Source organism: Hipposideros armiger, unplaced genomic scaffold, assembly GCF_001890085.2.
Source record: "Hipposideros armiger isolate ML-2016 unplaced genomic scaffold, ASM189008v1 scaffold_176, whole genome shotgun sequence".
Classification (NCBI taxonomy): Eukaryota; Metazoa; Chordata; class Mammalia; order Chiroptera; family Hipposideridae; genus Hipposideros; species Hipposideros armiger.
This window is the reverse complement of record NW_017731526.1, coordinates 726,582-750,346: the sequence shown is the minus strand read 5'-3', so window position 1 is coordinate 750,346 and position 23,765 is coordinate 726,582. Positions and strand designations below refer to the sequence as shown.

The following is a 23,765-nucleotide window of genomic DNA, read 5'->3' as shown; positions in this document are numbered from 1 at the left end:
TTCAAGAATATGGACACTTTTTAAAAACAAAACAACATAGGTAACATATGCAATAAGGTTGGCTGGTCCATGCTGCCTGCCTGCTCCTGAACTCAGGTGGAACATTCTGGGGCCACTCTCGTACTAGAAACAATGGAAATGAGGACTGCTCTACCTGTCCTGGTGCCATTTAATAGTTCTGAAACAAACCTGAAATGTCTCCCTGCTGTACTGAATTGTTAAGGAATGTGATTTCAAGTTCTCAGCTATCATCACACTATCCATCAATTCACCCTCTGATTAATAAAAACGTATCTCCCAAGGGGGGTGGGGGGTAATGATCTAGGAAATAGACCAATATCTGAATGGTATTACCATAAATATTGCCCTATGGTTAGGTTTTTGATTCAGAAATTTCAAGAAAATCCACATAGTCAGATAATTTGCACAATCTTTATATGTGTGGTGTAGGATAAAGTTTATCTATTTTTAATGTGGCTTTAGGAATGGTTAGGACTTGTTAAGATTCTGCCTGTCAGTCTGTTCAAGATCAGTTTTGCTTAATAAATTTTTGAAAAAAATCATTTTTAAAAACTTCCCAGTGAAGATCTGTTAAGGAACATTCCCATTTGCCCTGTAGATGGAAAAAGGGAGGCCAAATAACGTAAGCTGCTCCAGGGAGGAGAGGGACTAGATGGAAAAAAGGGGAAGATACATGAATATAGAAGAAACCATCTTAGACACACATGTATATCTTTAGATTCAAGAAATACGCTACAACTCATCAGCTCTTACTTTTGATATTTTAAGTATGTATTTAATACATGAATCCATGCTTATTGGAAAATATTTAGACATTGTAGACTATACCTTGTACTTGTAGAGCTTTATTACAGTTTCTACAGTACTTTCACAAAAATTATCTTTTGTTTTCTGGACAAAAGCAGGTTCTATCATCGCTGTTCTATAGATAAGCAAGTATCACTCCAACATTGATGTACAGCACGGATTAGAAGAGAGAAATCAGGACCCATCAGCAGCCTAGCTAGCCACATGAACGTGAAGAGCGAGGGGACAGCGTGACAACTGTGGAATGGAAACATTTTATAAGTTGAGTGATCAGAGGGGGGTGATAAAAGAGAGAGACATTTTGGAATATTCAAAAGGAACTGTAGATGAACACTAGGAATAAAGGGCAAAATTCAGAGTGATTTGTGGGAAAGAAAAAGTGGCTAGAGCAAGGAAGCAACTCCAAAAGTCAGACCACTCAGTCATGTGGGAGATATTATTAACTGTATAGCTACTACGTTCAAGTTTCTCTGGATGCCGTCAGGCAAACAATGATGTGTATTGGGACAGCAACCTATGCCTGAGGTACTTAATATCTAGCTATTGAGATTAATACAAAAATAATTGCAATACAAAGCAATTCAGATGTTTAGAACAGAGGTTTATTCCTCTAATGAATAGATGGTATTCCAGAAAACCATCGTTTATATCTGGGCTTACAATGCAAGTTTTACTATAATGAAGAAATCTAGTTGAATTTTGAAAAAAATGTGTAAAATTTGGGAAGCGATAAGAAGATTCAGGTTATGTGAAGGGCATGAAAAAGGAATAGAAGCATACAATTGAAAAATATATTTGGAGCAGCACATAAACAAGTTAGCAGGCATTGTAATAGGAAATCATGTTGAAAAGAGAGGTTGAGCCTGGAATGTGAAGGGGGTCGTTGAGTATTGGGCTGAGTAATTCACTTTATTCTGTGGGCAAAAGAGGTGTATTAAAGGCTTGTAAGTAGGGCACTGACATCATTACAGTGGTATTTTAGTATAAGTAATTGGGAGTGATGGGCAGAATAAATTGAAACAGGGAGAGCCCAGAGGTAACGAAAGAGAGAAAGAAAGAGATTGAGAGAGACTGAGAGAGAAATCCATTGTAAAAATCCATGCACTATCTGATCTCAGTAGTGTCACGAGAAATGGAAAAGAAAATATTCTAGAGACACTGTGAAGAAAGAAATGATAATTAGTATTTCTAAAGCCTCTACTATGTGCCAGGCACTGAAGTATATGTTTTACCTAGATTAACTCATTTCATCTGCATGCCAACTCTAAAGGGCAAACAACTGTATTGTTTTTATTTTACAGATGAGGGTTAAGGAACTTTCTCAAGTTTATACAGTTAGTAAGTAATAAACCAGGATTCGAACCCAGGTTATCTGTCTCCAGAGGCTAACTGCTTCATCTCTATGCTTTCTGTTTTTCCTAGGCTCAGGGGTTGTGGTGGTGGTGGATATTGAACTTGATGACTGATTATATATGAAAACTTGAGATTCTTGGGAATCTTGATTCTGAGAGTTTTGGGTGATGGGTGGAATGGTGATACTATGAAAAAAAGCAAAGAAATAAAATAGATCTTCTGGACCTTGTATTTTACATTTGTTCTTAAAAGTTCAATTGCTTTTTGAACTTAAAGTGTCAACTCATTAAACAAGAAAAGCAACTGAACCACCAAACTTTGAAGATAGATACTAGTTGATTCTTCCTTGCTAGTTTCACTAATGTAAATATGGAGTATAGTACAGTTCTTGATATATAGATGCACAAGACTAATGTGTTAAATGAATACATTGGAGGATATTAATCATAAGGAAGTGAGAATAAAAGGAGGGGTAGGATAGTAGTTAAAGAGTATGACCCAGGGTCACAAGAATCTTGGTTCAAATTCTGGCTCAGTAACTTTCCAACTGTAGGATCTGGGGCAAATTACTTTAAAGATTTTGTATAATGTGGGATAATAATTTAGGGGAAAGCCGGGCATCTTTCTGGATTCAGAGCTTCTATGTAAGGCAGTGGGTCCAGGAAAACCCAGAAATGAATGTCACCAAAGGCCATTATCTCTTACACAAGAAAATCTGCAACACTCTTCGCTTATTGAGTTGAATTTCCAAAAACTACACTGAGACTATACAAAAAAACAAAACAAAACAAAACAAAACAAATCTGCCAATTGCCAGTTTAAAAAAAATTGTTTTCAGAGAAGTAAAAACTATAGAGTTTCAATTGAAAAGGAGGTTTTAATTGCAAGGAGACATTAGCTGAATGGCTGAATGGTTTAGCTAGGACTTGTGGGATCAGTAGCAGCCAGTGGAATATACATTAAAGAAAAACGAAGATTAATTAGCCTTAAGATTTTATACAGCATGGCTCTTCCCTCCCACACCTAGTCTAATTCCATCGGGTCAATCTCTTTTTCAATCATGCTCTCTCCCATCCTTTTCTCAGTTGCTGTCATGACAAGCCAATGAGAGAATGACATACAGATGAAAACAAGGTTTGAATAATTACTACAGTGTGGCTGGTTGTTGTGTGAGCATCATTTTATTTCTTCCAATCACACAGGTCCTTGGACTTCACAAGCCCTGTGTTTTAGATAGGGATGATGCTGATTATATTATGACATTACAGCAAAGATGGGCAGATCAGACAAAGTGAATTTCACTCAGTAATTAAACTGCACTATCTCTCGTCTAAAGTCCAGGGCAGGATTAATCGAAAAGTAGCTCTTTATCATTTCGATTAGTGCTGGGATTTGAAGAGTGAGCTCTGATTTGATAGCTAGCTCTGATTGGGCTGACTAGTGACCCCATGTCTGTCTAACTCGCAAAAATAATATCAGATCAAGAAACACTTGCAGGTTATACCCTTCCCTTTTATTTTAATCTAAAGAAAAAATAGTTAGATTCAAATATACAGCCAACTCCATTACCCCGATTTCTATTGCAAAAAATGCCTATTTTAAAAAAGTCCTTCCAAACCCCACAGCATTTATAAATGGTTTCCCATAATCCCACTTAGTACCATGCTCTAATGCTGCGGTTCTCAACCTTCCTAATGCCGCGACCCCTTAATACAGTTCCTCATGTTGCGGTGACCCCCAACCATAAAATTATTTTCGTTGCTACTCTATAACTGTAATTTTGCTACTGTTATGAATCGTAATGTAAATATCTTTTTGTTTTCCGATGGTCTTAGGCGACCCCTGTGAAAGGGTCATTCGACCCCCAAAGGGGTCGCAACCCACAGGTTGAGAACCACTGCTAATGGCTTATTTACTTCTTGCCTTTTCATTATCTGAATATTTGGATGGCCCAAGCAACAGTTTCTCAAGCTGCTCACAGTCACTCTACTTGTATTTCAAAGGACTCATTGTAGGATTTATGAAGAAATTTTATTTCTTTCAATTGCTCCTTTAATATATATTTCCAAATTCCATATCAAGTAATGAGTTGGATCACAGATTCTCCATCCTGGCTGCCTATAGAAGCACCTGTGAGGGTTTGTAAACAATCGACCATCTGGTCCCTACCCCAGACCCAATGATTAAGTGTCTATAAGAGTAGACCTAAGCATCTATATATTTTTAGAAGTCCATTAGGTGGTTTGAATGTGCTGCCAGGGTTGAGAACCATCAAGTTATCTCTACAGTGTATCAGCTATATTTGCAAAACATTTATCAAAACAAACTACAGTTGAGGGAAATGATGCCTGCTATTATTGTAGAAAATCTCCTAATAAAATGATAAAAAGCTTTTTCTAGTGACCTTTGCATAGAAAAATATATATCAGGTATCTTAAGGGCAATATAGATGCAGAATATAAAACAGGCAGGTTTAGGTTGAAGATGCTTCCATCGATCCATTCAATAACACTGAAAGTGGTGGTTTACTGATTGAACTTCTCACGTGATAACACTATAACTGCCGACCCTATAGCTTAAGATGACTGTTGCCTACCATCATAAAACCTCAGAGTTTGGACAAACTTCGAAATAGCTGTGATCTTCACTATTTGGCTGTCTTTTTAAAAAGAGAAAGGCAGGATTGAAAAGATCTGATTTCAAATTCTGACTCAGTCTGTTTTGGGGTTTAAGAACACACATTCTAGAGTCAAACTGAATCTAATTACCAATTGGGTGGCCTTCAGAAAGGTATTTATTTCTCTAAGCCTCAATTACCACATCTTTAAAATGGGGACAATAATACTTACCTCACAAAGCCATTTGGGTTTATATTGATTAATCTAGATAAGAGTGCCTGGCAAACAGAAGTATCAGAACTAAATAAAAGCATATGGAAGGCAAACAAAATAATTATTTAAGGTTGTCACTGAGCCTCTGTGTCTAAAAACTCTCAGTTTTGAGTCTCAAAGATCAATTTTCTGGAAAATTTGGTCCTATGGGAAAAAGAGGATGAATTAAATAGCAATGGCTTTAAAATTTTATTGTTCATAAGTATCGTCTGGAAGTGATTATTAAAAATGTAAATTGCTGGGCTCCATTCCCAGAGATTCTGATTCAATAAGTAGGGTGGAATCTAGGAATAGAAGGTAGGACAAGTTTATGAACTCATCCTAGAAAAAGTGCTACATACCTCGTTGCTGAACATTACTATGGTCACCGTCGAAGTACTACTCTTGGGAAGCTATGCACCAACACTAGCACCTAGTACACCCTTCAAAGCAATTTGGGAACTCTTTTCCTGGAATGGCCATCAGAGCTGTCGTCACATTACCCTTGATGTCCTGAATGTCATCAAAACGTCTTCCTTTCAATATTTCCTTTACCTTCACGTAAAGAAAGAAGTCATTGGGGGGTCAGATCAGGTGAGTAGGGAGGGTGTTCCAATATAGTTATTTGTTTACTGGCTAACAACTCCCTCACAGACAGTGCCGTGTGAGCTGGTGCATTGTCGTGATACAAGAACCATGAATTGTTGGTGAAAGCTTCAGGTCATCTAACTTTTTCACGCAGTCTTTTCAGCACTTCCAAATAATAAACTTGGATGACTATTTGTCCAGCTGGTACAAATTCATAATGAATAATCCCTCTGATATCAAAAAGGTTAGCAACATCATTGCCACAAGTTCACAAACTTAATTATCAGACCTCATATGTATCTTAGAAACCATCCAGGTGATTCTGACTCAGGATTGAGGATTCTCACCATTCATAAAATAGCTATAAAGGAATAGAAATTAGCCAAACATTTATCCCCCCAAAACTGTAGTGTGGCCTGACCTGGAAGAGGACATGCATCTGTTCCTTTGGTCAGATTTGGCTAGATGAATTTAAGTTACGCACAAGTAGAACATGTTCACAGAGTATGATTATGCTCGTGGAGTAAAAAAATCTATTTTTTCTTCCATTAAATGTTCCTGAATAATTATTTAGCCACTAATATTATCTTCAATATTTTCATCACTACTAGGTACACGTAAGTATACAGGAATGGGTCAAATTCATTATCAACTAATTTTTTTTCTTACAAAAATAATAAAATGACTTTCTGAAAATTAGTAAATTTTTTAAATAAACAAAAAAGCTATTTCTTCCTTTAAATGCATTATAGAATAAAGTATTTTTGTAATGCATTAATGAAAATTGGTGATAAAAATCAATAAACAATTATAAGTTAAGTATTTTAATACAATTGATAAATTAATTTGCTAAAATGAAAACACCCAACCTATAAATAGATCCTGTTTTGGATCTTAGAGGGAATTTTAACCATTTTCACTTTCAAGATTTTCTTAAGGAAAAGACAGTGAGAGAAATACCAGAAATGTGTTTTGGGTTTGAAATACAATATGCCTACAGATGTGCATCAACTCTGTGTATTCTAAAAAATATTATTATAGGACAACACAAGAATTATGGTCTCTAATTGCAGCTGAACATACAGTTCAGCTGGAGAGAAAAACAAGATACCAATATGAGAAAGTTTATCAAACATTGCAAGACAATATAGTCTAGTGGTCAAGTGTGAGGCCAAATGAAAATCTTTTTAACACATACTGTGTGTTAGCTTAAGTCACTTAAAATATCAGCAATTCAGGCACAGTACTTCTCTGAAACGGCTGTAGTGACTACAGAGGGTACTGAATAAATGCAAGTTGTTGTTTATTGTAATAGTTCACAGTTGATTACACAGATATTTCACAGGTAAGGCTTAAATGAATGGTATAGACATTGAAAGCTACAGAAACCCCAAATTCAGAGAAGGTCCACATGACTGGTAAAGTTTTTGCAAGGAGTGGTATTTGAGTTGGATAATTCAGAATGAATGAGCTTTGGCTAGACAGAGGGGCAAAGATTGTTTCAAGCTAGGGGTGGTGTTGATAGGAGCTGCAGGTCAGAGGCTGTTAAAATAGTTTAGGATAAAACTGTTAAAGAATTTGTGGTAAAGCAGTTGAGGGTTGTGAATTCCTAAAGTCAATTTTGTTTTCTTGATAGAATTTTTAATTGCTCAATAATTTTCTCCTTGAAATTCAACATCTCTTTAGCACAGTGGTTCTCACATTTTAGTTGTCTGCACCAGAATCACCTAGAGGACTCGTTCAAACACAAATTGCTGTACTCCACCCCTAAGTTTCTAACTGAGTAGGTAGGCTTGAGGACTAAGAGTTCGTGTTCATAACATATTCCTAGGTGATGCTAACGCTGAGGTCCACTGCTTCAGAAGATGGTAAGACAGGGTTGGATGGAGGAGTTTTTTTCCAAAAAGTAAGAAATAATTAAATAACTGAATAACCTTCTTTATTTCTGGTAAAGTTTCATCTCCACTTTCATAACAAATCATAGAAGACCCTACATGGAGGTTACCTAGGGAAAAAGATGCTGACTCTGACCTCCTGATCTATTAAGTTTCTTAACTGCGGGAATAGGAGACCCGTGATCCAAAGAAGACCAGGCCAACTTGCCTGGAACTTACAGAAGACTTAATCAGAATCAAGGATATTCAAGTATTGAAAATAATAGAGCCAAGTGATAAAAGTTGAGTGGTTGTCTTATTCCAAAGAGTCTCTATCAATACATGCGGGACATTCTGTACTTGGGCTACCCTTGACCACCTGCCCCATAACCCACAACTATTCCCAGCTTGCCTTCATTTACCTTTTTCTTTTCCTCAACAATCAGGAAATGAGCAGGCAGACAAGGCCTCTCCACTTAGGCATGGGTCACTCTTTAAGCATCTCCACTTCCTGCTTCAAAATCTTGCTCCAAAACAAACTTCCACTGTAGTAACTATACTTTTATTTTAAAAAGCGGATCAAAGAAATGCTCCGAGCGACTGCTTCTTCTCATGTGTGGCTCCAAGGGCACCACCTCACAAGTTAGTACTTTATTTTCAATGGCAGGCACAAAAAAAGGGTAGTGTTTCAAAATTCATGCAGAAGTCTTTGTCAAAAAAGGTTAAAAGTGGATTAAGATGTTCAGAACTTTCTCAGTAACTCCAAAAATCTCTCAATAACAGCAGCTTGTTTATTTTTTCATCATTTAGCTTTCCTTAAAATAAGAAGCTATATAATTACCAGTACAATTAATAATAATAACAACAATTACCACAAGTACAACAGAAATAATGATACTAAGCACCATAGACCCAGATCCCCATAGTTACCAAAAATAAGAATTTGTCTCAGTTATTTTCAAAAATAGCCCAATGAAACAGGGAGAAAGAAATTGAAAGAAAAAAAAATCTTTCATATGCTCCCTGGAAAATACCACAGAAGAATAGACAATAAACTTTAATACCTGTTGTTAAGGATCTTCATTTTACAGATCAGTTCAGGCAATTTAAATAGACAACAACATGAGGCCTCTAATGTCTCTTAGGAAACAGTATCAACATTAATTCCTGGCTGGTCCCAATTCCATTTCTAGTTAAGCATCCCAATCCACTCATAAGAAGAAAGAAATACCACTTGTATAGAGTTTTACAGTTTATAAAGTAGTTTCACAAACATCATATTATTTAATTGTCTCAACAATCCTATGGGATAGGTAAGTAGGGAAAGCATTGCTATTATACCCATCAGAAGGTGAGAGAACTGAGGATCAAAGAAGAAGGAAATAAATTAATCTTTACTAAATATCTACATGGGGTCAAACTCTGTGCATACCTGAAAAGAAGCCCAAATATACAGTTTTACATAGCATGAAACAGGCTCAGAATCTGATGCCTCCCAAAAGTCACAGGTGGCAGAGCTAGGGCTTGAATGCAAATAATCAAGCTCAAGGTGCCATGCTCTTTCCATTGAACCACATATTTGACTCTCAGTTGTAAATGTCAAGTTACAGTAACTGGCTTTCTCAAGAGGTGGCTTGTTTAAGTGCCAGGTGCTACAACCACTACTAGCGTTCAGAGTTTTTGTTTGTTTTTAGTTAGCATTGATTAAAAAACCAAACATAAAAAAGGTACACACTCCTTGAGAAGATGTGCATCTTTACAATATTACTCAGCATGTCAAGAGAAAAAGGAGTGACTGTATTATTTCATTGGCTGAGAACACTGACTTTTAAAAGTCACTACAACTACCCACAGACACAAGAGACAATGCAGCCTCATTCCCATCAAAATACTCATCACAAGAAAGACAAACCAAAGGACTGACTTCAATGGCTAGATTCTGGCACAGGCTCAACTTTAAAGTATGAGTTTCTAAATAAGTGGCCAATACACATGCATATTAAAATGAGGTTAACAGCATAGGGTATATGAACAAAAATCATCCATTCATTGTTCTGAACTCAAAAGTCTCAAAGCTATAGATTCAGACTTTGAAATCTCTTGACCAAATTACCATGTGTCTTTATTCTTCTTTTTTACATGCGTTTACTTGTACAATTGATGTAAAAATTAATTTTTTTGCAGGCATTTACTTGTACAACTTGCCTGTTTTGTTTCCTGTTTTAAGATAGTTATATTCGCTCTCATCTTCTGTATGTACAACTTTTGACTTACAGCATTTAAAGGTTTGGCAAAGCAATGCCTTCCCACAAAAGAGACAGAGGTTTTACCTACAAGGCATCTTGGGAATTTGGGCTGCAGAGGTTAATAAGGGAGGTCTAGTATATAAGTATTTATCATATTAGATAGAATTTTGGAATGTTAAATGAAAACATTTATTGAAAAACGATTGCTCTATATGCTGAACAACTACTTTGCTACTGAGCATTTTCAGAGAATTGAAGAATTTCAGAGTTGATGTATACTGGGGATTTTATTTTTATGATGGCAGAATATTAGTGTTAGTGGAGTTCATTAAAATTATATATTACAATCTTTTGTCTAAGGCTTGAATACCCTATAAAATATTGCTGTAAAGTGGCTGTCCATACTTAAACACCTTGGGTTTAGGGAATTAGTATTTGTTGATGCTAGGACTGGTATGGACTGAATCTGTCTTGTTCCCCCAACGCTGAAATTCACCTGTTGAAGTCCTAACCCCCCATGTGACAGGACTTGGTGATAGGGCATTGAAAGAGGTAATTAAGGTTAAATGAGGTCATAAGGGCAGGGCTCTCATCCAATAGGACCGGTGTCTTTACGAAAAGAGAAAGAGACGTCAGGGATGAGCTCATACAGAGAAAAGGCCATGTGAGGAGAGCTACTGAGAAGGTTACGTGCAAGCCAAGGAGGAAGGCCTCAGGAGAAACCAACCTTCGTGTAGGTCACCTCAATCCTGGACTTCTGGCCCCCAAAACTGAGAAATAAAATTCTCATCAGCTACCTAGTCTGTGATATTTTGCTATAAAAGTCCCAGCGAAGTATTAGGGGTACTAGAGTTCTCACAATTTGCAAGGTAGGAATTGATTAAATTTACAGGTACACAAAGAAATTATGAAAGATTCGAGAAATGTCCTAAGAGACACAGACTCAAGTGGCATAACCAAGATTTAACTTTCTTCCAGACTTCTATTTTTTTCTTCCTTGTCTGTTTTTTACCTTTGAGCACATAAGGGTGTTAAAAAATTAGGTTTTATATTGACCCAAATATTTCATTCTTGTATGTTTCACTACTGACTTGTATTCTACTTGTTGGAGCCACAGAAAACAACGTAATTTATCTTCTGTGTGACAGTCCTTAATATACTTGAACATAGTTATCATATCCTTCCTCCTGAATTTCCAAAGAATCCCAGTTCCCTTAACCATTCCTCATATCACATGTTTCATTTCCATAACATCCTGGTCACTTACCCTGAAGATGTTCCTGTTTGTTTAGATTTCTTGTACTGGCTTGTGAAGCCATATTTCCCCTATATCACTTATGAGCAGTCTTTTAAAAATATAAAGACAAAATCTTGTACTTGTCCATTATAGAAATTTCATCTGATTAGATGCAGTCCATCATTTCATTTTAAAATGTCTTTGGAACTTGATTACTTCATTCAGCAACTTTTCTACATATTTAGATTAATGTCACCTGAAACTTTGATGAACATGCTTTCACCTAAGCCACTGGGGAAAAAAATGGTAGCCAAGATAAGCCTTAGGATGTTTCTGAAATATGCCACAGGAATCCCTTCTACTATGACACTGAGCCAGCCATTTGTTTGCAATTAATAGTGTGGTCATTGAACCAGTTACTAATCTATCTGTACCTATATTATTGGGTCATCGGAAAAGTCATGACGCATTTTTACAACAAAATACATTGAAAAAATACATCATGACTTTTCCGATTAGTAGTTACTAATCTACCTGTGCATCTGACCCAGGTGAAATCAGATCATATATTGTAGACATGTTTTCATGAAGCCATTCTGATTTCTAGCAAGCACCACCTCTTTCAGGGGATCAGAAACCATAAATTATACATCATTGTTTTAATAATATATTCTAGGCTCTTGCTCAGGACTGACATCATGCTGTTTGTCCTTGTAAACTACCTTCTCTACTTGCTGAAAATCAGAACATTTTTCACATCTCTCGTTCTCTAACACGTTTGTCTTCTCCTCAGATATGAATGGCAGTAACTGATGATCTTATTGTCAGATCCTCTCACTAGCCTATGGTTCTCTAGCCCTACTTCCAGGATCTTCTTTTCCTTTGTCCTCTTTCTTTCCAAGGAATAGAGTCACTCTAATGTCACCATGGACTGCAGCCAGAGATGGTACGCTCGTCAGAGATAAATCTGCAAAGTGGAAATGCAGAGAGGACGTAACAAGGTGGTGTCCTTGGGCTCCTGACTGCTGGCCGAGCAGGATGAGCTATGATTAGGTGAGGCTTTGCTCTCATCTCTGTGAACGGCTCGGACTGTGTTGGGTTTGCATTTCTAGCTGTGCACCTGGACAGGGTTACATCATGTTTTTTATTCACTCTGGATGGTTTCCTTTGCCAAAGATTCAAGATAGCTTTGCATTTCTCAGTCTTTAACTGAGAAAGGTTGTGATACATAATGCTTTTATTTTCCCATGAAGACTTTCTCTGAGGCAGGCATGTACCCCGACCTTTACCTAATCAAGAAAAGTTGTTTGGGGGGGGAGGTGGGAGATAGGGAGGCAGGTTGGACTTTAAATGAACAAATCAGTTATAATAAAAACACTGAGATTCAGGTGCCTGAGGTTAGAAATACTGGAGGGAATTCAATTACACTAATTAATATTTAAGAAGGGCTAGAGATCACATACTGAATGTGGGAAACTAGGCCAGTTAGACATGAGCATATGGGGAGGGCAAGATCAACTGATAAAAGTAACAAACAAATCATACATAAATGCTCCAACAGGAATGAAATAGAGAATATAAAATAAGTGTTCCAACAGACACGGAATAGGAGGTAAAGTAAATGGTCTACTAGACATAAAAGCAAAATATTCTAACACATATAAGCCATTGGTTTTATGTAAAAACATACATTATAAAAAATGTTGTTTTCAAGTAATCTAGCAGGAAATGCCCCACATTTATAAAAACAGACTAATTTGGGGTTCTGCGGATTCACAGTATGCCACATTTGCCCTCGTTTCCTCACTGGCTCATCATGTAATAGTCTCAGTAAGGCTTGAGTTTCAGAATAGGTAGTTCCCTACTGGCTAAGCCTACCTGGATATCTAAAGGCTGATGGAGGTTTTAAAGCATCCGAGTATTCTGGGTTCTACACAAGTTTTTCCAGTTGTGGCTCTGATGTCATTTGGTTGGTATCATAGTTTATACCACATTCTCTCTTTGAACTTAATTTTTTTTTTCCCATGTGTGGCTCAGGGAGTCAATGATTTCTGGTCATTCTTTTGTACACTTCAAAGTTTTCTACAGAAGGCATTAATGGTACCAGGGTTGTCTTGCTTCTACTATGTAAATGGTTCTTTCTTCTTCTCCACTGGCTTTTACCTACCCTTTTTTCACTTCTCTCCTACCTCTTAACCCGCTCTCTCTCCTCTTTGCTCTAGTTCATCAGAAGTTATGTCCCTGAACCTTGTACTACAACTCTATCAATCTTATTCTTTCAAAGTTCCACCCTCAGAAAGCTGCAATTTATTAATTAATAGCCCCACCTTGGGAACTTTAAAAACTGGAAGCCCAGAGGGTCACTGGGTTGCTTTCATTATCAACAGCATCATGCAGCAGCAGAAGTAGAAATGTAGACAGGAGATGGGAGGAGGGTGAGACTGAGATTTGGGCTCCTCTTCCAAACTCTCTAGTGAACACAGATGGCAACCAAATGAGTTTGGACAAACCCTATGTCTATGTACGATGTGTAATATTAGGCTTGTGGAGAGAACAAAGCAAAAAAAAAAAAGATTCCTTCTGTTCAGGAGTTTAACCTCTAACTGAAGAATTCAAATATTCAAATACAGTAGTCCCCATTTATCTGCATGGGGTATGCTCCCAGACCCCCCGGGGGTGCCTTAAAACCACAGGTAGTATCGAACTCTATATATGTACTATGGTTTATTTGTTTTTTTTTCCCTATGCACACATATATTTTCACTTAAAAGAAGCACTTTACAGCTTCTCTTTGGCATATATGAATTACCAGCATCACTACTCTTTGGGGCCATTATTCAGTAAAATAAGGGTGACTTGAACACAAGCACTGTGATACTGCAACAGTCAATCCGATAACCAAAATGGCTACTAAGTGATGACTGGGTGGGGAAGAGTATACATCACAGATGTGCTGGACAGAGGGATGAGTCACATTCAGGTTGGATGGAGTGGGATGATGAGAGATTTATTTCATCATGCTACACAAAATGGTGCTCATTTTAAAACTTATGACTTGTTTATTTCTGGAATTTTCCATTTAATATTTTCAGACAACATTTGACCGAAATAACTGAAACCATAGAAAGTGAAACCATACATATGAGGCAACTATTATATACCAAAATCACAAGATAAAGCATCTCCAAAGGGCAGAATTGTACCTAAATAACAGAGGAACACGGAGAGAAAATAAGCTTACTTTCTAAAAATTTGAACCAGGTTAGTGGCTTTCAAACTATGCTTCATGGTCCCCAAGCTTACGAAGAGATGATTACAAAGAGACAATTGAGCAACTAAATATTTCATTAAATACAGAGGGTGCCAAAAAATGCATAAAGATTTTAAGAAAAGAAAAAACTGTATTAAAATTATAATACTCAATATATACTGATAACAAAAGATGAATACAAGTCACGTTTGACTTTGCAATTATAAGAGGTGCTCAAAGTGGTTACCATCAGTGTAATTTTAATATAATTTTTCCTTTCTTAAAATGTGTATACATTTTTTGGCACCCTCTGTATAAATTGCAAAAGTTACATATTTGTATCAATTTATAAATGTGATAAAAATAACATGCAAAATGTAAATGTATTATATAAATTTTTAAAACACATTGGAGACCAATATGTACAAACTGAATATGTACAATAAGGTTAGTTAGTTTTCATGCAGGCCTCAAATTAAGGTTCTGAGATTGGAAGGCAAGCTGTTTAAAAAGCACGCAAGCAAACAAACAAACAAACAAACAAACAAAAGTTACTATATGCAACTACTTACCTATGTCTCATGATTTTCATGACACCATATATAGTACTCTAGTCCTTATACAAAAATACACTAAAGGCTTAAGCCAATATAATAATAAGCCAATCCTGAGTCTCTACTTCTTTGTATATTTGCCATAATGTTCTTATTGACTGACTTTATAATTTAATATGATAAATAATTTCAATTTATAAAATGAGTGTATTTTAATAAAATACTACTCATTATTTTATGTGTAAAGGCTCCAATAAGAGTTATTTTGAAAAGAGGGTTCTGTGGTTTAAAAGAAATATAGAAAAAAATCTCTGGATCAAATAATTTGTATGAACGCTGCAACTCAAGGCAGTTTGAGTCTCGTGCTTCTGGCTCCAGGCTGCTCAGTTTCTGAATTTATTGACTGACGGCCTCAGGCCACTGTACACAGCAGATATACTGGGCCCAAATTGGATTTCATATGCTAGCTACTATTCAAGCTGAAGAAAGATGATATTCTTACACTGAGGAATAGATTATTTATCATAAAATCATCACACGTTGAAAAAAGTCACCTTATCTTAAATTTACCCAATACATGAAATTTATCAGATATTTTTACAATGCCAGATTATCAGAAATCGTATGTTAGTTTAAAATTTAACCAGTAGTAACCAAGAAATAAGTCAATGGAAACCTTTAATTATCTAAGAAGCATTGCTTATATTAATTATGTAATATATGGACATTTATTAATTTATTTTACATTTATTCAAAATATGTTAAAAGCCTCCAGAAGATTTTTTTCCCAACGTTCATCAGGCATTATCTATAGTGAAGAAAAGACTGAGGCATAAATGACTTTCCACTACTACAGAGAATGAAATTAGCAAACCTGAGGAAAGATATCCATTTTCCAATACCCGAACTATGCTCTACGATGGAAATGTTTCGAACTTTTATAACACTGAAGTATAAATCAAGAAAAGATTAAATTGAGGTCTTTCATGGTCTCTATAAAGAGTGGTCAAACCAGAATTACGTATGTGCTTGTTGTTTAAAGGCTGTCACATGAAAGCTACCACAGCGTAAAGGTTAAGAATGCACCGGAGTTTCTGTTCTGGCTCCACACTCCTAGCTATGTGACCTTGGGCAAATTACTTGAACTGTCCAAAGCCTCAGTTTTCACTTGTGTAAAATGGAGGAAATGATAAGAATACCCATTCTCATAGATGTTTAGTAAAAAAAAAAAAAAATGAATAAATGAAATAATGAACGAAAGTTGCTTAGCATGTTGCCTAGCACATAAAAAGCTTTCAATAAATATTATTAACTGTAATTATTAAAATTGCTAAACACCTAAAAGCCAGTTGTGTTCTTCTGGTTATTTTTTTCAATGACCTGATTTTACTCCTAATTTATTGACTATATGTTCTTCTCTTCTTTAATAATGTTCTATTTAAATTTCTTTTTGTTTCTAGAATGTTCTCTGGCTAACATCTCGTCAGCTTCACCTCAATCATCAGATAGGACTGCTGTGCTTCATTTTATAGTTCTGTACTTGATTTTTTGTCACTGTTTGTGTTATTTTCTAGTTTCTACTCAGTGGTTTAAAAATAAAACTCAAGGAAGAACTAAACAGTATGAACAATTTATTGAGATGAATGGTTATCATAGTTGGGCAAAAAGGGATGTTATTCAATATAAATCACACCAAGGGGAAGCAGCTGATGAGAGCAGCTGTGAAGTGGGCTGGACATGGTCGAAATCAGTGAACCCTAAAGAAACAAAAGAAAGAAATGGAAGGCCATGAAACTTACATGGTTTACAAGGGAGGCCTAAGCTTAACAAATAACCTCTGAAGACTACAGGAGCCAGGGAAGCAACTTCTGGATGAATATTTGAATAAAACAATAACACTGAAAGGACTGATGCGATGTACTTTATCAAATGCGGACTACTTATAAGAACAGAATGAGAACTCAGACAAATGGAAATTTTTACAGTATTTGAATTGAAAAGAATTTCTGCATAACCTGCATTGAGGGGACAATCTCTTGGTGTGTACTAATACAGATGGGATGCTTAAAAAATGCTTGGTGATGATGGAAATAGCAATGACAATGATATATTTTAAAAAGCCAAAGTTAGAAATTCATTGACAAGATAAATTAAAATTAGAACCCATGTTGGCAGATATCGGTACAGGGTATCTATGACATAAAAGCTTTTCTTAAAAAGGACTCCCAAGTATTTGGTTGTTTGAAAAAAATCTCATGTAGGCAACAAAAACCAAACAGTTGCTTTATGCAAAGATGCATGCACATGCGTGGCTTTTTGCCTTGTGCCTGGATATGGACCCACCTCTCAATTTCCATGAGCAGTAAATTCAGCAGAAAACCAAAAACAAAGATCCTGCCAAGGAAATTGAGATGGCACTATAACATCACGCCAGAGAGAATCAACTATCAAGACAGGATGAACAAAACCAACTGAAATGGAACAAGCAAACTTAACACAAGTCAAGGATGTTTTCTGTTGTGTTAAAATAAAAATATTATTTTAGCAAGTGAATAGCAAGTGAAGGTTTTTTTTTTTTCAGAATCTATGTGAATAACTCCTATGAGATTACTACAAATGTGGGGAATTTTTTCAGAATTGCCTTCATTTCCAAATGAAATTTTAAGACCTTTCAGGAAACAAGTGAAACTTTATCAGAAATAAAACCTTTAAATTACCAAAAACAAAAGGCTAGCCTACTTAGGAAAAGAATACTCAAGTCTTTCATGAATATTTTGTAACTGATGCAGGAAGACATAGTTGGAAATATTTCCATTAAAGCTCTGATATCGTCCCTTTGTGAGAAGAATCACTCTATTCTACTGAAAACCTATATTTAATTATAAGCCAGTACTCAATGTGCATTCGTTTGAAATCTCCATTTAGGTTAAAAAACAAACAAACAAAAAAACACAGATCCATTCTCATTTCAATATGAACTGTGCAAACTGCTAAACTCATCTTAAAAAGAAAATCATCATTCTTCTTCTAAAGAAGTGTTCTTGCTTCTTCTAGTAGTAGACATTGGGAAAAGAATAATATGAAAGGCTATCACGTTATAGTGAATACAGCCACCAGGTCAATATGATAATTTAATGTATGACTTTAAGCTTTTCCTTTATGCTACTATTCTATAAATAACTTCTTTGTTTGCCATGATTAAAATATCTTTTCATCAAATTTGATATAAATACACTAGATATGGTAAATATATTTCTGGCTTAAAATGACAACAATGCAAATTGTATGATAAAGACTATATCATTGTCCCATTTTTATTTTGATAAAATCTCTTTTTAAGTGATATCATTTCATGTTAGGCTTTCTGTGCTGCTCAATATTATAATTAATAATTCATATTTTTGTCTTTCTCCTCTCACTCTGACAACTTTTATTTTTAATCGGTGGGCATGTGCCAAATTGGTTTGTTATTTATTTATAATGTAAAATGACAAGGGAATTGAATATGTGGAATAAGATAGAGAGATTTTTCTTTTATATGACAAAATTTTCTTAGTAATGGGGATATTGCCTGCTTACCCTTATGGACTCATAGATTTTAGAGAGCTTAGATCAGATGGCATTAGTACCTCATATGACAATATGTGATAAATACATTAAATGGAACTGTTCATTTATGTTTTTAAAATTCATTTTAGTTTTGTGAAGACAGCTGGGCACATGCATAAAAAGAGGACAAAAAAAAAACACACCAAAATATGTAAAAGACTTCCTATTCTGATAGATCCTATAGTGCCAATTAAGTAAGAATTCTGACCAAACAGATCTATTTGGATTCTTTCCTAAATGCCAAAACAGGCCAATTTAGTAGGAACAAACAGAGAAAATTTCAGAGATAATGAATTTCCATTGAAACAAATAAAAAGTTCTGTCTAAAGGGCTTTACAGAGCATTCAATAACACCACTGGTGCTTTTCATAACCAGAAACCATATAATCTGAAGACTAGAGCACTGAATGGCTATGACAGAAAATTCAGGGTGTGTTCTCAAGGACGTCAGCAAGCAAATCACCAGGGAAGCCAGTTAGAATGAAGAATCACAGGCCCACCCAAAAACCCTGTGGAATTAGAATCTGAGGGATATAGCCCTAGAACCTGCACATTAAGTCAGCTCGTGAGGTACAATTAACTTTGAGAACAGTCTTAGGGCAAAACCCCTGTATCTCACCACAGCTTCCCCTTGTCAAATAAGTCCTCTCAGTTCATCCTTGGTGTCACACAGTAGAGAAGTCACAAGGCATAACACATTTGAATAAGTTATATGCTTACTCAAGATTCCAGTGTCTCCCACGTCTTCCATTAATTTAAAAACCATAATCCACTGTAACTGCCCTACTTCAACCAGCCTCTTCTGTCTCACTGTATGAGTATGTTTGCTGCCAACCTGTGCAAATCTTTGAGGTTCTGACATCATTCAATTTGTCTCCAACATTTGGAGCAAGGAAACTTTTCCCAATAATTTGGTCCCGATTCCCATTTAAAGCTTTACCACTCACAGATTATGCATATATATAACATCAACCACCACTTCAAAATAATTTAAGACCTTAATTATTTTGATCATTATTAAAATACAAGAGGTTTTAGGTTAAGATTGAGCCAGATGTGGGAACTGATGAACACGAAAGTTAGACCCTTTAACTATGTTAACTCATTAAGCGGCAGAGTCTGAGCTGGAGCATAGGCATTCCACCATTATACCACCCACCTTTCAACCTGCTCCATGAGCAAACCTTCCCCTGCCCTTAAGGACTATGCCCGTGTTGTGGGCTCTGTATCTCCGAGCTATTTCATCTATGCTCATATGTACATGGTGTTTATGTTTCCAAAAATGGTCTATGGAAAAACTAAAGTTATTGTGTGATTCTAGGGTTATGCAATCTGGGGTGGTCCAGTGTGAAATGGCAAAAACAACCATGTTAATGCCAGTCTAGCGAGGTACTATCTCTGACCTGGTAAAAGCTAGATTTTTAAAAACTCATCATTTTGAATTTTCATAATTCATTTTAAGGTTTTTTGCTGCTGTGGGCATGAGAAAGAAAATATAATGCTGCCACACTGAATGTGTACAAAAATTATTGATAGCCATGACTACTATTTGGTTAGCTCTATTTCACTATTCAAATGCAACAATGGGAAGTGGCATCTAGGATCCCATTCATAATAACTGTCATATAATGAAAGAAAATAGAAACTAGTAGCAGAGGTATAAAGTTAACCAACTGGTGACTTTTCAATAGAGCTCTCTCTATCTGACCAGGCTATTTGAAAAACGTTCCCTGCAGGTGGAAAACACACACACACACACACACACACACACACACACACAAGCATACATTAAAATGTTCATAATTAAGTTATTAGGGAAGAATCTCAATGGATCTGTTTGTTAAGCACTTTTACTTTGTATTATAGGATCTTTTAGAGATGAGAGCTGATTTAGATTTCAGCATTTTTGATCCCAGAGGTTAGGCCAGAAGGCGGGTGAAGGGAGAGGAGGGTACGTGGAGGATGTACGTGTGTGTACTCACATATGCGCATGCACTTGTGTAAATTTAAGCACTCCTCTGAATTTAATGAAGAAAAAAATGCCATTATTGTGTTTATATATACATTGTGTGAAACAAGTACTTTTCTCCATAACAGGAGTTTACATAGGCTCTACCATAACAGCCTTTGAGAATCCCTTTAAACATCAAAATGTATTTTTCCAAATAAAAACTTCCATGATTTAGCTTTATTAACATCTGAATGAATGTTTCCATTGTGTTTTCCAGAAGAGGGAACTGAGCATGGTTTAGAGAGCAATCTTTTCCACCATGATCAGTAGCAATGTTTCTATTCTATCAGAAGACAAACTATAGAAATACAAGGCATTAGATAGACACCTAGGTAAAAATAATATTGTAGAATCCAACTGGTATCTGAGAGGTGAGGACAAGCTGAGATGGACTCCTTGGCTTCCTTCTGTCCCAAAATTTTCTGTTTCCCTATTTCCTATGGTTACCACCATGCAACATGTTAAAATCTCAGTAGGGACTCTGTTTCAACTTTTCCTTTCCAAACACAGTGAAAAAGCTTAATGGAAAAAAAATGTCCTTCCTATCTCCATGCCAGGCACAGTGTAAGATTCACAAACTTAAAAGCCAGGCAAATAGTCTTTTATGTGCCCCAAAGCTCGGCAAGTGACCTAGTGCTACAAAAATTCCCAAATAGGCATGTGACCTGACTAATGTGTGCTGTAAGATGAGTCAAGGAAAATGGAACCATCTGTACTTTTATTGGACACTCAAATAATTCCTCTCTGTCCATCCAAAAACATAATTTGTACACTTTAAGGGAGATACAGGAGAGTTTTTGTAAAAAGGATCTAATTTTTTTAATTGGGGATATAAAATTATCTGAAAAGTATAACTTAGTAAACATAGGCAAATGGGCTTGGAAAACTATGACTGCCTTAAAAATTGTGACTATTCCTTGATGTACTAAGGCTTCTTTAAGACTGACAGGAGGAAATCAGGAAAAATGAAGGGAATTAACAAACTGTGATAATCTTCGTGATTAAGGATGTGGGCACCCTTCTTCCTCTGTGATGAAAACTACCAATAACTGAACTCTTAGAGTGGCTGACACAGAAAAATAGCAATCAACTGAGGAGCCATGTTAGTTTTTGTACATGTTTACAAAGCTTTGCCATTTGTTTATTAAACCTATATGATATGTCAACTATACATCATACCTCCATTAATCCATAGGGGAATTTCAGTGGATTGGTTCTATTACTCAAGTTTTCAATCTTAATGGGAAGGAGGAGGACAGAGTGGTAATAGTTGGTAAAACGTGGTAATAAAGGTTGAGTCTGTCAAAGACTGTACCTAACAAAACATGTATATTTAGTAAGTGAAAAGGGCAAGGCAGCATTGAGCAAGATAATGTGGATAAGGTGAGAGATAAGCATCTACAGAAAACCCTAAGGTATTTTCCCTCCATCTCAAAAAGTGTCCCACTCACTTTACAGATAAGGAGGCCAAATGTGCATTATAGCAGTAACAGCAGCTAACATGTAATAGATTCATCCACAAGCCAGGAACTATGCCAAACATTTAAATGTATCATCTCATTTAATTTTCACACATTTCTAGAAGGCAAGTGTTATTATTGTATTTTACAAATGAGGAAAGTAAAGGTGACAGGGATTTAAAAAAACTTGTTCAAGGTCGCACAGTTCAGTGGAAGAGTCAAGATATGAATTCAGACCCGCCTGATTTAAAAATCCAGGTTCTTAACCACTAGGCCAGCAGTCTTAACTCACACTGTACATCAGAATTACCTAGGGAAACGTTTAAAAACTACTGATGCTCAGACCCCACCCCCCAGAACAATGATTCAGAATGTCCTGTGCATGGGGCCCAGGCATGGACGTTTGTTTCAAAGCTCCCCTGGGTGACTGTAACCTGCAGCCTGAATGGTAAACCACGGCACTATGCTGTCTGCCTCCACGAAGGTCAGCAGACCCTGCCAGGGTAAGATGGCACTAGAAACCAAGTGTCCTCTGTCCCCTCGCCCCACCATGTACTCCCTGCCATGTTTATTCATCTTGACTGTAGAAGTAGTATACATGTGGACATTTTTACAAAGCATTGTCACAGAAGAATACATCACAAGTCCACCAAAGAGAACCTTCCATATCTACCTACAGGCTATGATGAATGAACACAGAGAAGACTGACATGTATTACTCTCATCCCCACAGGGAAGTGTAGGCTGGCCTTACCAGCCCTTCGTACCAAAGCCAATCACTAAAATTTGGAATGGCCCCCTCCTCCTCCTTTCACAGATTCCAAAAGAGTAGCCACTATATCCAAAGGGAAAAGATCCAATTGCCACTCCTTTACAAGGCGATTTCACTCAGGATCGCAAGGCCACCGAAAGTTATTCAAATCATAAAAGTACTGGAAGTAAAGAAAAAAATGCGGGTAGTAGAACAACAGTAAGATTTCAGCTCAGAAGCCCTAGGTTTCTGTTGGCACTCTGCCCCTTTACTGCCAGGACTGAGGCCACTGTTAGCTTCAGTTTCCTTTTCTGTATTGAAGCCACATCTCTCTTCCTGCAGTGATTTTAAAAGTGCCCTACCACCAGCCTTACCTGGAAACTTGTTAGAAATACAAATTATCCATCCCTACCCTAGACTCGGAATCTGAAACCCTCGGGGTGGGGCCCCATAATCTGTGTTTTGAGCAAGCCCTCCAAGTGATTCTGATGCAGCTCCTTCATTAGGGCTGTCTGAGGATAAAAGGAGATTGTACATAAAATTGTTAGTTTTTATTGCCATGTGCTTAGGTCAGAAATCTAAAATTCTCTCACGGAAGTATTTAGAGAAATAATAGTATAGCCTACATTAGTTAGATTAATCACCTCATTTCTGAATTTCACTTTGAATGTGTAGACATGGCACAAGTCAACCAGAGGTTATGCAATTAGCTTGGAGTCAAAGAGAAAGCAAGGAGTAGAGCTGAGAAAGAAACCTCAGAGTGAACTTGATTTTAATTCCATCAAACTGTTAAGGTACCAACCACGCACTTTCATCTATAATCACAATGAACCTTTTCATAAACAAGTCTCTATCTTCTTAGCTTAAAAAAAAACATAACAGTAACTTTTTGGATTTTAAAATGAATTGACTTCTATAATTCTGGGTTAAGGGCAGCTCAGGAAGCAAAAGGAAATGACCAGTTTTCTACAGTGAGAAGGTGCAATTGCCCAGACCTCCCTATATGTGAAGTGCACACATGCTCCCTCGCTCAGCTCATATTCCTGATTATTGCAATGCTGGAAGCCATGACACAAGGGTGTAGATGCAGCATGCTTTCACTCTAATATATATATATATATATATATATATATA

General features: G+C 36.5%; 1 protein-coding gene across 10 annotated transcripts in view; it reads right to left on the bottom strand.

Annotated features, from left to right (window-relative positions):
- The window catches only part of ZBTB20 (zinc finger and BTB domain containing 20), a 769,723-nt gene that overhangs the window by 370,518 nt on the left and 375,440 nt on the right, over positions 1 to 23,765 (bottom strand). The window lies entirely within an intron of this gene.